This window comes from Mauremys reevesii, linkage group 16, assembly GCF_016161935.1.
Source record: "Mauremys reevesii isolate NIE-2019 linkage group 16, ASM1616193v1, whole genome shotgun sequence".
Classification (NCBI taxonomy): Eukaryota; Metazoa; Chordata; order Testudines; family Geoemydidae; genus Mauremys; species Mauremys reevesii.
Window position 1 is genome coordinate 19,192,005 of NC_052638.1, and position 18,601 is coordinate 19,210,605.

The 18,601-nt window shown below is 42.0% G+C and overlaps 1 long non-coding RNA gene across 5 annotated transcripts in view; it reads left to right on the forward strand.

Annotated features, from left to right (window-relative positions):
• LOC120384632 overlaps nt 1–18,271 on the forward strand; it is a 57,781-nt gene extending 39,510 nt beyond the window's left edge. For all 5 annotated transcript variants that reach the window (XR_005588988.1, XR_005588990.1, XR_005588987.1 and 2 more), the window contains 2 exons: nt 13,551–13,707; nt 18,206–18,271. This is a non-coding gene — a long non-coding RNA (uncharacterized LOC120384632). The remainder of the gene's footprint in view (nt 1–13,550; nt 13,708–18,205) is intronic.
• The last annotated feature ends 330 nt before the right edge of the window (nt 18,272–18,601 follow it).

Sequence of the window (18,601 nt, forward strand, 5' to 3'; positions counted from 1 at the left end):
GCCTAGGTGCTTTTGGGTGTCCAGTGGGATTTCAAATACCTTTCTAAATCTGGCCCAAAGTGGGAGATACTGGGAATTGCTACAAAGATCATGTCTGATGCATAAGTTTAGACAGGCTGAGATGATGCTTATGCTGATGTGGCTGTCTTTTGGCCTACCCTTTCTTTGGCTTGGGTATTGTTTATATATAAACTTTCTTAAGTGATGTGTTCATAAGTTGCTATGTTGGGTGAAGTTTTGACCACAGGATGTGCTTAAATTGAAGGACAACAGATATACAAAATGTGCTGCCAGGAGGCAATGAGACAAAACCAGAGGAGTCCCCAAAAACCCCTGTGCAGAGTAAAGGGTAGAGTAGAATACTGTAGACAGCAAAAGTTATGCCAATAGAAGCTTATGCATGCATATTATCTGAGTTGTATAAGACATAATAGTTGTAATTCTTAGTGACTGGAGGAGAACTAATTCATATGTAATTTGGATGTGTATAAAAAATGATAGATTGTAAGGGGTAATCAGAGTACCATAGGAGAAATCCATCGTGACCCACCTAGGCCTCAGGAGAAGGTAATTGATCATTACCTTGTGATTAGATATACAGAGAAAGATATGTTTTTGGATCAAATAAAGGTTTGAAATTAATAAACCAGAGTGTCCTAGACCAAGTATGTGGCATTCTCAACAATGGAGACCCAGGTTCCCCTCTCTGCCTGATGTGGAGAAAGGATTTGAACGTAGTTTTCCCCCATCACAGGAGAGTGTCTAAACACTGGGCTGTGAAGTATTTTTGATGAAGGTCTGTCATTCTTGTTGAAGCTGTTCCATTGCAAATAATTTAAATATTCACTGGTGCTAGGGGGGCTGGAACATGAGTCTCCCATATCCTAGGTGAGAGCTCTAACCACTGGGCTAAAGATTATAATGGGCCACTGCTGCCACCTCCAGTTGGCATCTTTTGTGTGCTCAGAGCATGCCTACTCTGGGCCCCGAAGGCAAGATAGGCGGAGGAATGCCTAGTTTGTGATTCCTCTGGGGGCTTAGGTATGAGTTAGGTGCTGAGTGGCTGGACAGAGTCAGGACTTAGGCCTGTGCACATGCCTAGTCATCTTCATGTCTCAGTGGAAACTTAGGTGGCAGCAGTGTTAGTGAGTGAAAGTGGTGCCCAAACTTTGAATTTAAGTGCCTAAGGGGGCAGTCAGGAACCTAATTCCCCCTTGTGAATCCCACTCTTAGGTGCTTTTGAAAATTATACCCTGAGGCCCAGATCCCCAAAGGTATTAAGGCTTCTAACTTCCATGGGAGTTGGATGCTAAATACCTTTCAGGACGTGGGCCTAACTCACCCACTCTGTGATGCAGCTTTGCTCCACAAGCTTTGGAGGATGAGGAAACCTGAGGCTGGTTTTGACCCCAGGTCTCTCATGCCAAAGTACGCCATTCTGTCCCTAAGCACGAATCTTTCTTCAGCTGTTGGTTGAAAATGATTCAAGTGTCATTTTTCAATGAAGCAGTCTATCCTGCAGTCCTTATGCAGACACAGGTCCTGTTAACTCTGTAGGAGTTTGTCTGTGTAAGAACTATAGGATTAGACCTTAAATTTTTATTTAAACTATTTGTTGCCCTATGTACACATGGTGCATGTCTATAAAAAGCAAGACCCATGGGAATATATCACATTGGTGTTCTGCAGCGTGGCAGAAGACACACACAAGGCATAGCTCTCCAAATAGGCAATAAGTGTATGCAAGAACATAGGAGCTGCCATGCTCGGAAAGATTATGGTTCATCTTTCCAAGTATCCTGTTTCCAACAATGATCTGTATCAAAACCTCTGGGGAAGTGTACAGAACAGGGTAATTATGGAGTGATCCACCTCGTCTTCCACTCCCAGCTTCTGGTAGTCAGATGTTTAGGGTCACCTCAAGCATGTGGTTGTGTCCCTGATCATCTTAGTTAATAGCCATTGATGGACTTATCCTCCATGAACTTGTTCACTTCTTCTTTTCCGAACCAAGTTATACTTCTAGCCATTCAGCTTCCGTGGTGATAAGTTCCAAAGGTTAGCTGTGTGGAAAAAGTATTTCCTTTTGTTTATATTTTACTGCTTATTTATTTCATTGTGAAATCATAAACCAAGTGACCCCTGGTGTTTGTATTGTATGAAAGGGTAAATAACACTTCTTTTTCCACACCGTTCATGATTTTATAGACCTTTATCATATTCTCCTTAGTTATCATGTTTCTACACTGAGCAGTCCTAATCTTTTCAGATTCTCCTTGTATGGAAGCTGTTCTATACCTTTGATCATCTCTGAACCTTTTCCAGTTCTACTATATTCTTTTTGAGAAGGGGTGACCAGAACTGGACATACTATTCCAGGTGTGGGTGCACCATGGATTTATATAGGGACATTATGAAATTTTCTGTCTTTTTTTTTTTATGCCTTTTCTAATAGTTCCTAATATACTGTTAGCCTTTTTGACTTCTGTGGAACACTGAGCGGAAATTTACAGAGAACTATCCACAGAGACTCCATGATCTCTCTTGGGTGGTAATAGCTAATTTAAACCCTATCATTGTATATGTATAGTTGGGACTTTTTTTCCAATGTGGATCATTTTGCACTTGTCAACATTAAATTTCATCTGCCATTTTGTTGTCCAGTCACCCAATTTTATGAGATCCATCAGTAACTCCTCACATAGTTGAGTGCTTTGGACTCAACTATCTGCAATAATGTTGTATTGTTTGCAAACTTTACCTCTTCACTCCCTTTTCCAGATCGTTAATGAATACGTTGAACAGCACAGGTCCTTGTACAGGTGTTTGGGGGATTCTGTTCGTTGTTCATGTCCCTTCGGTATGAAAACTCACCATTTTTCCTACCTTTTGTTTCCTATCTTTCAACCAGTTACAGATCCATGACAGGACCGTCTCTCTTACCTCATGGCTATTTAGTTTTCTCAAGAGACTTTCGTATGGGACCTTGTCTAAGGCTTCCTGAAAGTCCAAGTACACTATATCAACTGGATCATCCTTGGCTGCATGCTTGTTGACTCCATCAAAGAATTCTAATAGACTGGAGAAGGCAATATTTCCCTTTAAAAAGGCCATCTTGGCTCATCCCCAATAAATTGTGTTTATCTATGTGTCTGATAATTCTATTCTTTAATATAGTTTCTACCAATTTTCCCAGTTCTGAAATTAGACTCACTAGCCTAAAATTGCCAGGATCGCCTCTGGAGCCCTTTTAAAAATTGGCATTATATTAGCTACCTTCCAGTGGTTTGGTACAGAGGCTGATTTCAGTGATAGGTTACATATCTCAGTCAGTAGTTCTGCAATTTTGTATTTGCATTAGTATTCACCCAAGAGTTCTGAAGTTTCTGATGCTGCTGACATATTATTGTTTAATTTATCAATTTGTTCTAAAACCTCTTCTGGTGACACCTCAATTTGAGACAGTACTTCAGAATTGTCACCCACATGAGAGCTATTCTTTTTGGGTATCTCCCCCACATCCTCTGCAGTGAAGACCAATGCAAAGAATCCATTTAGTGTCTCTGCAATGGCCTTTGTCTTTCTTGAGTGCAGCTTGAACACCTTGGTTGTCTAGTGGCCCCACTGCCTGGGGGCTTTCTGCTTCTGATGTACTTAAAAATATTGCTGTTTAATTTTTGCTGCTTTGGCAAGTAGCTTCTCAAATTTTCTTTGGCCTCTCATATTATACTTGTACATATTATTTGCCAGAGTTTGTGCTGCTTTCTGTTTTCCTCATTGACTTCCAAATGTTAAAGGATGATATTTTACTCCAGCTGGCCTGCTGTTTAGTCACGGTGGCATTCTTTGGTGGTCCTGCTGTCTTTTTTTGATTTGGTGTCCGAGTCGCTATTATAGTGTTTTTAAGTAGTCTTCATGCTGCTTGCAGGCATTTTACCCTTGTGACTGCTCTTTATAATTTCCATCTAACTACCATTCTTTTTCTGGTAGATTTAGCTTTTTAAAGTTAAATGTTACCGTGGTGGCTATTTTTATTTATTTATGGAATTTTTCCCCCTCTACAAGGATGTTAAATTTAATTACATTATGGTCACTATTACTGAGCGGTTCAGGTAAAGTTACCCTTTGGACCAGATCCTGTGCTTTGCCTAGGACTAAATCAAGAACTGCCTCTCCCCTTGTGAGTTCCATGACTAGCAGCTCCAAGCAGTCATTTTATGGTATCTAGAAATGTTATCTCTGCATCACACCGTGAGGTGACATTAGGGTGACCAGATGTCCCAGTTTTATAGGGACAGTCCTGATTTTTGGGTCTTTTTCTTATATAGGCTCCTATTACCCCCCCACCCTTTTTGTCCCATTTTTTCACACTTGCTGTCTGTTCACCCTAGGTGACATTCACCCAGTCAGTATGAGGATAGTTGAAATCACCCATTATTATTATGTTTTCTGATTTTGAAGCCTCTGATCTCCCTAAGCATTTCACAATCACTGTCACCATCCTGGTCTGGTGGTCGGTAGTATATTCCTACTGCTATACTCTTATTGTTCAAGCATGGAAATTCTATCCACAGAGATTCTATGCCTCAATGTGATTCATTTAAGATTTTCACCTTATTTGACTTTTTTTTTCTTTTTAACATTTAGTGCCAATCCCTCACTAGTGCAAGCTACTCTTTCATTCCCATATATTTTGTACCCTGCTTTTACTGTGTCCCATTGATTATCCTCATTCCACCAAGTTTCCACAATGCCTATTATATCACTATCCTCATTTAATGCCAGTTCACGCTGTCTGGAGTAGCGCATGACTGTGAGTGCCTACCTCAGGGCAGACTGTCAGAAAACAGGGCAGATACTCGAAACGGATGTGTTCTATAATTAGATTTCACCAAGCCAGTAACAAATGTGAACTCCTGGATCACTAGACCAGTGATACTATATACTAAGCCCCTCTTCCCTACACCATCATCTCACCCACACATTTAGACTAAAGTTCTGCCTGTCTAATACTTTTTGTCCTTGAGAAGTTAGGTACAATTTCAGGACTTAACTCAGGTCTTACCATACCAGTATAAATATTATCTCCCACCTTCTGAAAAGCTGAACATCTTTAGTATAGAAAATGTCAGTTCTGTAAATCTTTGTTGTTCATTGTAAGGAAATTCAGTCTTTCTGCTTGGAGTGATAAAGCACTTACATTCTTAGACTTTGGTTGGGTTTGTCTGTAATGAGCAAGACTAGAATGCTGCTGATCATTTGCCCTTGTCTACCTTTTAAAACATTTCTATTGTTACACATCTTCATTCTGTGCTTTCTTTTTTTGTTGATGGTCATGAAAGTGAAACAGAAAACAAAAGAAACTGCCAGTCACATCCAGGCATCTGCAGGCACCGCCCCTGCAGCTCCCAGGGGCTACAGTTCCCAGCCAATGGGAGCCATGAAGCCAGCGCTCTGGGCGGAGGCAGCGTGCAGAGCTGCCTGGTCATACCTCTGCCTAGCAGCTGAGAGAGGGGGATGTCGCCACTTCCAGGGAACCCCCCAGGTAAGCGCCGCCCAGAGCCTGCCTCACCCCATCCTGTGCCCCAACCCCCTGCTCCCTCCCACATCCAAACTCTGCTGCTGTGTGGGGGGAAGGGGCAGTGGCCCAAGACTGCCCTAGCCGTGGCCAGTGTGCCTGGAGCAGGGGTTGCCTGATCTGCCCCTGAGCCAGGCACACCAGCCACTGCAGAAGTCATGGAGGTCATGGAAAGTCACAGAATCCGTGATCTCTGTGACAAATTCGCAGCTTTAACTATCAACAGTGAACAAAATCTCTGTAAAATCCTGGCATTGGAACCACACACAAATACTATGGTGCTTTAAGTTAGAGGTGTGGCCTGATTCTCTGCTGGTTTTACAATAGTGGCCCAGATCACAATGCAAATCAATGACAAAATTTCAAGAGTCCTGCTACCCAGCCCCACTTCCAACCAATGAGCCATACTGTCTCCTTTATATCTTCTAAATGGTTAGCTCCAATCCTGTTCGCACTGATGTTCAGACTCCTATTGACTTCATTAGGATTTGGATCTGGCCATTAAAGGAGGCGGATTAAATATTTAAACAAGATGCTACACATTCCTTGTCTTCACATGAGACTGAGTAAATTGATAGATTAAATTACCAACTTCACTTGTTTTTGCTGAGACTTTGCTCTAGAATTTGATGATGATTCAAATTTATGGCAGCACAATTTTCCTTTTCAAATACTGTATTTTAGTTTCAAGATGGGAAGTGGGTATGGGAAAGTCAGAGGGTGCCACCTGTAATATACAATAGGAATTGTATGCGTGGTGATTCAACTTAAATGTGCAGTGGGGAAAACCTAACCTAGGCATTTTATGCACCAAAATATCATGTTAGCCATAGGACAGAAACAAAGGCCACATTGTATCTGTTTGCTAGTGCTTCCACATTGGCATCTCAGTCTTCAACATTCAGGCTCACAACTGACTTTCATTCTTTAATAAGAATATCTAGTTCTTATATAGCACTTTTCATCCATAGAAATCAAAGCACCTTAATGTCATTATCCTCATTTTAAAGAGGGGAAAAATGACACACAGAAAGGTGAAGTGACTGGTGCAAGGTCACCCAGCCTAGCAGTGGCAGAGCTAGGAAAAACCCAGGTCTCCTGAGTCCCAGCCCAGTGCTCAATCCACTAGACAACACTTGCACACCCAATATAGGGTAGACAGAGCTTAGAAAAAGGAGAGACTTTTAAATGATCAAGTACAGTGTATACAATTGGCAACTTCCAACACATACCTGCACAAGTTAAAGCCATGTGTAGTTAGACCCTTGCATGGGGAGGGCATGATCCTTGCACTTTTTGCCAGTCTGAGAATGCTCTTAATAGTAAACGGTGTTGTTGCTCAGATAGGTTTGCAACAGTTAAATGAGCTTCCAATTTAAAACCTCAGGTCTCTTTGAATAGCCATCTCTACAATCATGCGTATAAAGTCCCCAAATGATTGGGTAATGGGGCACAAAACACTCAATAATTTAGAAGTTCTTCCATAATATTCCTTAAAGGACATTAGTCAGATTCATGTAATTTCTTAGGCATCTTCTCCCCTCAGTATTTATTTAATTCCATTGTGAGTCACATGCACATAGTAAAGGGAGAACAGACCCCCCCCCTCCCCCATAGTCAGAGAGTTGTAAGAAATTTCAGTTAGTTGACTACATAAGGGGTTTGCTAGGCTGCCAGAAATTTTTTATATTCAGAGTTAAATAGAGCAATAAGATGGAATTTAAGCTTTAGTGCAATGGATTGAAGCTCTTCAGTCAATCAAATTATAGTTCAATCAGTTCATTTTAATCACTTCTCTGGAGAGAAGTAAACCCATATGCTGAAGAATATGCAGCAATTTTATTGCTGGAAAGTTTAATTGTTTCATTTTTCCTTACTGTCTATAACACACTAGACTTTTAATCAGTGGGAACTGAAGTTATAATGAAGTAAAGTCCACTTTCCATAGTTCGCAACTAGATGAAAATAATTGGGCTGAGACTCCCATCCAGACAGTGTAATGCCTCTGGCATTTTCCTGAAAACTGTACTTAATTGCTTTGCTGATGTTGTTAAGTGGTCCTGAGGGGGATGGAGTAGTAAAGCTACCCACATATGCAAGGAAACAATACACAAAAAATGTCTTCTAAGGCCTTTAAAGGAAGACCAACTAGCGGTTAGAAGAAAAAACATAACCTGTTTATTTTCCTTTTCGTTTGTATACTAGAGAGAGTGCTGAGAGTTTGATAAAATGGACTGTGGAAATTCTATAAACACCTGCGACAATTTTAGATAAAGGCAGAAAGCTCAGCACTGCAAGTGCAGAGAGTACTAGGACAAAACCTCTCGCTATTGGAAGTGTGGATTTTCCCTCTGATATTTGACTGGAGATCCAGGAAGTAACAATTCTACTTACAGTCTGAATCTGGGACAGGTAGGTTTGTGGGTGCCTGGGTACCACCCCTGGAGCTTTGATGAGCCTTGCTGTTTGAAGTCTCTGAGGCTCTAGGCAGCATTTTGGAACAAGCAGGAGTGAACCTTTGAGCCCTGGTGAACAGACTTGGACTAGTGGGGCTCACGCTAGCACTCTAAAAATAGCTGTATAGACAGCACTTTGAAGCTCTGGCTTGAGCTGGCGCGCAGGCCCTGACACCTAGGGGGTGAGCGGGCTTCAGAGCCTGAGCTGCAACTTCAAAGTGTCGTCTGTAGAGCTATTTGTAGAGCACGAGTGCAAGCTCCACTGGCTTGAGTCTGTTCACCTGGGCTGGGAGGTTTGCTCCTACTCACTTCAAAATGCTGTGTAGACATACTCTGATTGGTTAAACCATGGGTAGGCAACCTATGGCACACGTGCCAAAGGCGGCATGGGAGCTGATTTTCAGTGACACTCACACTGCCTGGGTCCTGGCCTGGGGCTCTGCATTTTAATTAAATTTTATATTAAGCTTCTTAAACATTTTAAAAACCTTATTTACTTTGCATACAACAATAGTTTAGTTATATATTATAGACTTATAGAAAGAGACCTTCTAAAAACGTTAAAATGTATTACTGGTGTGCAAAACCTTAAATTAGAGTGAATAAATGAAGACTCGGCACAGCACTTCTGAAAGGTTGCCGACCCCTGGGTTAAACAGCCCCTGGCGGTGAAGGGCAGAGCTGAGCTAAGCCGGCAAACTTGGTATTAAAAAGTCAATTGCTAGGCAAACTCCAGAGCTGCAAACAGAGGCAGCTAATAGGAAAGTTTTGGAGGGAGTTGAGAGAGGGAGTGTGAGAGGCTGTGACCCAGGGACCACAGGGCATAGGGGGTGCACGAGGTTTTACAGGGATCCCCTGGGTCAGATACTTGCATAATAATTCACTAAAGGGTGGCATGTTAGGTGTCTACTGAGAGCTAGTAGCCTGCTGGTGGTCATCATCACTGCAAAATGTAGGTAAGGATAATATTTAAGGAGTTATGTATCTATACTGAAAATAATAGTCTGAAGGTTTTGGAGTTATGGCGGGTCACCAGGAGGTGACCTACCTCAAAGATGTTCCTTTCAGGCAGGAGGTAACTGACATTTATCTCCCTGTCTGGCCACTTATGTACTGTGTATTGTAACGCTCACACTGTATGCCTATCTGCATACTCAGCAAGGTGCAAATTGATAGATGAGGACATCTACAGAAGAAACAAACAGCTGGGGTGTGTCCTGTTTATGAATAAAAACAAAGACTTGGTCTGGAGTGCAAAGAGACACACTGAATTCTTCACCTAGGAGGCAAACTGACCATGTGCACGTGTCACGAAAGAAGGGTCACTGGCAGCTTGCCTGTAAGGTGCTGCAGAGATTTTGGATGAGCAGTACTTCATTGGGGAGAGGGATAGCTCAGTGGTTTGAGCATTGGACTGCTAAACCCAGGGTTGTGAGTTCAATCCTTAAGGGGGCCACTTAGGGATCTAGGACAAAATCAGTGCTTGGTCCTGCTAGTGAAGGCAGGGGGCTGGCCTCAATGACCTTTCAGGGTCCCTTCGAGAAATATGAGCTACGTACATCTCCACATATTTTATTAGACACAAGACTATCTTGTTAATTATGTCTAGACACTAGAATGTGTGTTATGGTTTTATTTTATATGTAATCCTTTGTTTCCAATATGTCTACTTGCTACTACTTGAATCTGTATCTTTGTTATCTAAACTTATTTATTTAGATTTCACTTTAATCAAATATAAGTACTGTGAGTTGAGTGGTGATGTGAGGTGAAACTGGTATGCAGGGGTGCACTGCTTCTTCTGAAGCAGCAGATTGGTGAATATTTTGAGTGTCCAGTGGACCAGGGGATGGACACTCCAGAGAGACACTCAGAGGACTTGAGGTCTGTAGTATGCCTATTGCTTACCTGTAGAATGACAGCAGGGCCTGCAAGGCCTAGATGGGAGTGCTTGTGTTGCCTGTGGCCAGTGGAGTTGGGGAGCTGATACATGGCAGGCACAGACAAAGGTTCCTCATGCTAAGGGCAGGTGCTAGCAAAGTGGAATCTTGGAAACCTCTGAAAGGCTTTCTTCCAAGGTTCAGTTCTACATGAGATTTTATGGTGGTCAGTGATGAAACAGTGGTGATGAACTGCAACAGATGTGCCACATTTTCTTTCCTGCTTGATGGGACTTTCTGTGTATGAAGTGCAAGTTGGTGACTGTGTTGGAAGAAAAGGTTCTTGGATTGGAAGGGCAAGGATAGATGCTACAGCGAATCAGAGAAGCTGAGTAGTTCCTAGATAGCCAGGTTCAAGCAAGAAAGGAGCTGGCCAACAAGGAGTTGGAGAGAGAAAGGAGTCAGAGAGGAGGCCTGGCAGTTCTTAACCACCAGACACAAGAGGTCACAGCCGCATTCTACATGGCTGATGACAGATGAGGTGGGGCAGGCTGTGCCCACCAGAGAGAGGAGGACCAAGATGTATTCCATAAAACTAGAAGTTTCCAATCAATACCAGGTCCTCAGGGAGTAAGCTGCAGAAGACACCTCTCAAGTTCCAGCTTGTAGGAGGGAATGGAGATATATATGGAACACACCTGTGGATGGCAGCTCAGCCCAACTTGTAAGAAAATCAACCTTGCCCACAAAGAGATCTCAAACTATCCAAGGAAGATAGACCATTCTTGTTGGAAATTCAGTACTCAGGAGAATCAAAAGAACATTGTGCATGTAACAGGCAATAAATTGGTGCGCTGTCTTTCCCAAGCTAAGACACAGGACATCACTCTGAGACTGGATAGGCTTCTGAAGCCAAGGGGCAAGGACCTATAGGTGTTTGTTCATATCAGCACTAATGACACTGCATTGTGGGATATGTCACAGATAATAAGTGACTTCAGGGAACTCAGAAGTATGCTGAAGAAGACGACTGTCCAAGCGATGTTCTTGGACATCCTTTCTGTCCTGGGAGTGAAGGAAGACAGAAGGCAGAAGATTCTGGAAGTGCACTGCGGGCTAGGTAAGTGGTGGAGGGTTTTGGTTTTGTGGAACACTGATTCATCTTCCATGAGGAGAGGGGATGGCCACCCACTCAGTAGAAGGGGAACCAATCTCCTCAGGGCCAGGCTGGCTAGAGTAGTCAGGAGGGCAATAAATTAATAACAAAGGGGGAGAGTAAAAAGAGGGAAGACATGAGCACTCATTTAGCAACAAAATCGAGATGTTGAAAACAAAGTTAATCAAGGAACGAAAAGTAATTCTTTTATTGCCTATACACCAATGCTAGGAGCCTGTGTAACAGACAAGAAGAATTGAAATCGCTCATTTATGAGCATAGATGCAATCTACTTGGTGTTACTGAAACCCAGTGGGATGATTTGCATGACTGGAGTATTAAATTGATGGTTATAACCTATTTAGGAAAGATGGAGTGGGTAAAAGAGGAAGGGGAGTGGCACTCTGTCAAAAATGGAATTACCTCTTTCTGAGTCACTGACAAAGAGGAAAAAAATGCTTATGGATCAACGTGCTAACAGATGTATTTCAAGATGGGGTACTAGTTGGTGTCTGCTACAGACCAGCAAATCACAGTAGGGAACAGTAGGTTCCTTAATCATCTATCTATAATGTGCAGGGAAAAAAGGCTATGTGATCATTGGATATTTCAATTATAGTGACATATGCTAGAGGTCTCATGCTGCCAGTACTAAAACATCCTTGGAATCTCTAAATATTATAGATGACAGTTTCCTAACTCAAAAATTGTTGCATCCAACAAGAGGAATTTTGTATTAGCCCTCATCTTGACAGGTAAAGAGGAGCTGATCACAGAACTGAAAATGAATGGTAGCTTAGGTAAAAGTGATTATTCTGGTTCCACATTATAAATCTGATCAAGCATGAAGTCCAAATCAGAAATGTATACGCGGTGCTTTAAAAGAGCCAGTTTCACCAATCTGAAAACAATTATGAATCAAACCAGGTGGGAGGAAGAATTTAATTAGAACAATGTGAATTATAATTGGGAATTGTTTAAGAACACATTACTAGATACCCAAAAAGCCATAGTAAAGGAAGAAGGCCATACCACTTAAAATACCAGCCTAGTTTAGAGGGGAGGTGAAAGTAGCTATAAAAATATATATATTTCAAATGGAAGAAAGAGGATGTTAATAGTAATGAATATAAATCAGAAGCTATGAATTGTAGAAAATTAATAAGGTAAGGAAAGGAACATAAGGAGAAATCTACAACCAGCAGAATTAAGGGCAGTAAGAAGAAGTTTTTTGAAATATATTAGAAACAAAAGGCATCCTAACAATGGTATTGGTACATTACTAGATGGAAATAGTAGAATTATCAATAATAATGCAGAAAACTCAGAAATATTCCATAAATATCTGTCCTGTATTTGGGGAAAAAACCAGATGCAAATCTATTCTGTTAAACAGCAGCTGATAAAGAAAGACCTTTTAAAAATAGGTCCAGATGGCTTGAAGCCAAGAGTTTTAAAAGAGCTAACTGATTTGCTCACTGTATCATTAATGATGATTTTCAATAAGTCTTGGAACACTGGGGAAGGTCCAGAAGATTGCAAGAAAGATAATGTTGTACCAGTATTTTAAAAGGGTAAACAAGATGAGCCTGGTAATTATAGACTTGTCAGTGTGACATCGATACCAGGCAAGATAATGGAGCAGCTGATATGGGACTCAATTCAGAATTCAAGGAGTGTAATATAATTAATGACTATTAATGTGGGTTCATGGAAAATAGATCATATCAAACTACCTTGATTTTTTTGATGAGATTACAAGTTTGGTTGATTACAGATAATAGTGTTGATGTCATATACTTAGACGTTTGTAAGGCATTTGACTTGGTACCTCACAACATTTTGATTAAATAAAGCTAGAATAATATAAAATTAACTAGGCACATGTTAACTGGATTAAAAACTGGTAAGTTTCAAAATGTAATTGCAAATGGTGAATCATTATTGAGTGGGTATTTCTAGTGGCATCCTGCAGGGGTCCAGGCCCTTGCCCTATGCCAGGGGTAGGCAACCTATGGCACGTGTGCCGAAGGCGGCAGGCAAGCTGATTTTCAGTGGCACTCACACTGCCCGGGTCCTGGCCACCACTCCGAGGGCTCTGCATATTAATTTAATTTTAAATGAAGCTTCTTAAGCATTTTAAAAACCTTATTTACTTTACATATAACAATAGTTTAGTTATATATTATAGACCTATAGAAAGAGACCTTCTAACAATGTTGAAATGTATCACTGGCATGTGAAACCTTAAATCAGAGTGAATAAATGAAGACTCGGCACAGCACTTCTGAAAGGTTGCCGACCCCTGCCCTATGTTATGTAACATTTTTAACAATGATGTGGAAGAAAACAGTCATCAGTGGTAAAGTTTGGAGGTAACCCAATAAGTGGAGGAGTGGTAAACAATGAAGAAGACAGGTCAGTGCTACAGAGAGATATGGGCCACTTGGCATAAGCTAACAATTTGCATTTTCATACAGCTAAATGTAAATGTGTACATCTACGAACAGAGCATGAAGGCAATACTTAGAAGAAAGAGGACTCTATCCTGGGAAGCAGTGACTCCACAAATGATTTGAGGGCCATGGTGGATAAGCAGCTGAACGTGTGCTCTGAGTGCAATGCTGTGGCCAAAAGGTGAGCCAAAGCTTGAGTTCAGAGTCCTCAGATTTGAGGCTTTGGTCAGGCCCAGACAGAGCTGTAGGGTCTGATCTTCCTCTCTCTTAACTTGGTTTTACAACACAATAACTTGTTACTTACATTGGTTTAAGAATGAGAACAATCAAGCCCATAAAGTTCAGATCTTGATTCAGAAGTTGGACCCAGGGTTCAGTTCTGGGGTTGAGGTAGCTTTAAACAAAGAAGGGTATTAATAAAAAGAACACCACACTTCTAGCCTGTTTACATACACAGCGGCAGCAGAAGTTCTCAGGACAACCTTTTTCTTCTGAGCCAACTTAGGGTGTTTGCTTTTTTAATTTTCAAGTGGTTTGAGCTAAACGCCTACGTTAAGGGTGACCAGACAGCAAATGTGAAAAATCAGGACGGGGGGTTGGGAGATAATAGGAGCTTATATAAGAAAAAGACCCCAAAATCGGGACTGTCCCTATAAAATCAGGACATCTGGTCACCCTAGCCTACATCCCAAGGACTACACCATGTCCTCTAGTATTTTAAGCACCCTGTGTTGTGTCTGGAACTATATGGACAAATTTATTCCTACTGTAAATCCATTGGCGACACAGCAGTTATGATGTGGCTCATGGTAGTTAAGACCAAGCCTCTCTTATCTTTCACAGACACAAGTTTGAAGGCACCAATTCTATTATAAAGGGCTCTCAAGCACTTACTATTAAACCCAATAAGTTACTGAAGAAACTCAGTCTTTTCCAGTGGAAACTGGACTTATCTACGGCTAGGTATGATAACGATGATTGTCCTCTTTAGTCTAAGGGATTTCTTGAACTCTCAAATATTCTTTTAAAGAAAGAATAAGTTTTCTATTTCCACCATGGTCTGTTTTAGTCATTTAGCTAAGACTAAAGAAGCAGCAGAAGAAATTCATTGAGAGTTATGTTCTGCCCTCTGCTCCTCCAGCAAGCAGAAAGAGGGTGCAAGGAACCACTTTCCCCTTACATAAGCAGCAGAGGTGCATCTCCTCTTCATGTTCATGAGAGCGCTAGGGAAGGACAGCAGTCTGGTCTGTGCACTGTGTCCCTGGGGACATTGTCTGTGAGCTGGGAGCAGTCCCAGTCTCACAAGTGACTAGTGCATTTTCTACAATCAGTAGCATTTAGTAGTTTGAAGCACACGCTGATCATACTCAAAGGGGAAGGAAAGTGCACCCAGTCATTCATTACCCTGGGGCCCACCAAACAGGATGCAATTGAAGGATGGTTATACTTAGGGCCCTGCCAAATTCATGGCTGTGAAAAACGTGTCATGGGCTGTGAAATCTGATCTCCCCCCGTGAAATCTGTATAGTATAGGGTAAAAGCACACAAAAAAACAGATTTCATGGGTGAGACCAGCTTTTCTCAAACTGGGGGGGAGGTCCCAACCCAAAAGAGAGCTGCAGGGGGGCTGCACAGTTATTGTAGGGGGGGTCATGGTAATGTCACCCTTAATTTGGTGCTGCCTTCAGCGCTGGGCAGCCAGAGAGTGGTGACTGCTGGCTAAGGGCCCAGCTCTGAAGGCAGCAGCTCAGAAGTAAGGGTGGCAATACCATACCAGGCCATCCTTACTTCTGTGCTGCTGCTGGTGGCGGCTCTGCCTTCAGAGCTGGGCTCCCAGCCAGCAGCCGCTGCTGTCCAGCTGTCCAGCTCTGAAGGCAGGAGCAGCAGCACAGAAGTAAGGGTGGCAATACTACGACCTCCCTACAATAACCTTGACACCCCCACAACCCCATTTTGGGTCATGACCCCTACAGTTACAACACTGTGAAATTTGAGATTTAAATATCTGAAATCATGAAATTTATGATTTTTTGAAATCCTATGACTCTGAAATTGACAAATGGACTGTGAAGTTGGTAGGGCCCTAGTTACAGTGCAGTAATACTCAGACCTCAGTGGTTCAGGAGACAAATTAGCAATCAACATTACCTAGAAGAGCTACATAGTGTGAATTCATTGTTTTTCTCTCTCTCACACACACACACACACACACACACACACACACACACACACACACACACACACACACACTAAAATGACTAAGTAGTCTGCAATTGGTTAATAACACTGTAAAATCATCCTGATTGGTTAACAACTTAGATTGGTTAATAATGAAATCATACAGAGTTCTAATATGAAAGAGCCGCAGGAGACACATTACAGAGCCACTTGTGGCTCCCGAGCCTCAGTCTGAGTATCACTGCAATTGTGTGGTTCTGCTCTGCTCTCACCCATGTGATTTTTCTTAAGGTAAAGGCAGGATTTTGCCCAGAGAATATCACAATGCGTAATGTTATGCACGTTCTTCTAGTGTGGAAACATTAGGTTGGTCTTAGGACTAATGAAGTCATTTGGATTTTTTGGAAGAAGGACACTAGGACTGTGCAAAGATAGAATTGCTTACGGTGGCTTGTGAATTAATTCTGGAATTCATTTCCAGGAAAGTTAGCCATTTAATAAGTCAGGTGTGTTTACAATGTGCGCATCTGTCTTTTAAAGATTTGGAGGTTTGAGGCCAAATTTTGCTCTCGTTTGGCACCTGTCTATTACATCTGTGGCTAAGGCCCAGTTACAGCACTGTTATCAGCTAGAAAGTACTTCCAGTTTGGGTTTGTCGATGGGCCGGGTCATGTTTTAACTACGGTAACCTCTTGGGTAAAGCCAGGGTTTTAGGATACTTCTGGCACATAGTTAAGGGCTTACAAAATAAAATCATGGTGACAACTGTGTTATCACTGAGTCCCTGAGAAAATTGTAATTGTTGGGTAGCTTGGCCCTTACACCTGTTTAATCCTGGAACAATTTCACTGAAGTCAGCAGGCCAAATTCTGCTCTTAGTTATGCTGGCACAATAGAGCAAAATTTGGGCCAGAATTGTTAAGTGATCACTATTGCTATGGGATTGCTCTAAGGGCTACAATCGTGGAAAATGAAATTTCCTAAATTGTTCAGGCCCAAATACTATCCAGAGAATTACAGTGTAAGCTTTTCCCTGCTCTTTTGCCAATAATCACATTCCATGTCAATGGGCTAGATTCTGCACGCATTTACACCAAAGTTAATCTAGAGTAGTTCAACTGAAGTCAAGAGGGTTACACCGCTGTAAAAGCAGTGAGAGGGGAGAATCAGGCCCCCTGCATTTAAATCTGGAGGAAAATTTCAGCTTTCATCCAGATTTTACCATTGTTCCATTTCTTGAGCCACAGCTATCCAGTTGGCAACAGGCAAGGGAGCTGCTGCCTATAAGATCTAAACCAAGCTCAGACTCATTTCAGACAAGCTGTGTTGGAATATAATTTTGGCACTCAAAGATTTAGCCTCATTGACTGAACTAGCATGTCCTGAGGAGTAAAAATCTGTAGTGAATGTTGAAAAATAGAGAGAAAACCTTCTTTGACTTTAGATGTGGAGTTCTAAGTGAGCAAGTGAGGGAGCAGCATAGGGTCAAATGAACAGCATTTAGATAAGTCAAACTTTCCCACTGACATTTTGGTTTTGAACATTTTTAAACAGTGCTCTCCTGAGTCATTTAAGGGTGTCCCAATGCACAAGCAATCAGGGGATGAGCAAATGCTAGTTTTCTGATAGCAGGAAGAACTAAGTGCTTTAGAAATGGTTGTTTGCCTTACTAGATCTTTCTCTGGATATTAGCAATTTGTGCACTGTGAAATGATAGTTTACTTGACTGTTTTTGGTGAAATGGAGTCATGAAGTCAGCAGTGAAGGTCACATAAGTGGATAACTGAGTGATAAATAAAGAGCCAATTTTTCAGACGGGGTAGCTCTGTTTTATGACCCTCAGTAGAATTTGCATGCAAAAGCCCTGGTGCATAAATCAAGTAGACATCCACCAGTGAAGTTGATTGGGTGTGCAACTCCCATTCGCATGGCCACATTCTACAGTTTGCACCAGCAACATATTCTACGTGCCAAAAATACAGGTACAAAGTTATATCACTGGTTGAAACACCTTTGAAAATGAGACACTGCATGGCTGGACACGCTATTTAACCACTGAATGGTGCTGTATGCCTGTCAATTACACTGTTAGATGGACTACCCAACAGGGCTCGACACTGGCCTATCATCATAGCTCCACATTAGGGGTGGTGTAGAGATTTACTGCGGAGCAAGCGCAGCAAGCCATGGAGCCCCAGGGGGGTGGGGAGGGTGCAGGAAGAATTTGGACCTCACAACCTGTCTGATATAGGAATAGCTCTGCCCTATACCATCCCCATTGGAGTGGCTAGTGACAGCAGCAGTACTCATTCTGGGGTGACTCTGCTGTCCCTGAGCTCAAGGACTTACGTTGTGCCTGATATGAACACCTTGTGATATAGCTTTGTTAATGAACATATCATACTATTGCTGTGCTGTGCCTTATGTTGTGATGGCTAATGGAAGAAGGCAAAGGATATGGGAAATGGACTGATTCTAGCTTGGTTTTTGTACTCTTCCAGATTCTGCTAATTCTGAAAGACCACACCTCCCTCCATGTAGCCTCGCCATAGAAGAGGAGAAAAAAATAGAAAAAGAAGGATAAAGGATCTAATGTGGCTGGCCACATCCGCCCATTCTTTTGTCAGCCTTTTCCTTGTACAATTACTTTGTGGTTTGTTGGTGGAAAAAAAAATCTTGTATTTCAAGTGTCTAAATTTTTCTTTCTTGAAAATTCCTCCAATCTTTCAAAGTGAAAATGAATGCTTTATTTACTGTGTCACAACCTGGCCCTCTCTCTGGATGGACACCAGTCTCTTGTGAGTGGGCCTAACCAGTAGATCTCATGTGCTTTTAAGCCTCCTGGCTCTGGACAGAGGCTGATCACTGGTCCTGGCTCAGGGGTGCGGGGTGGACTC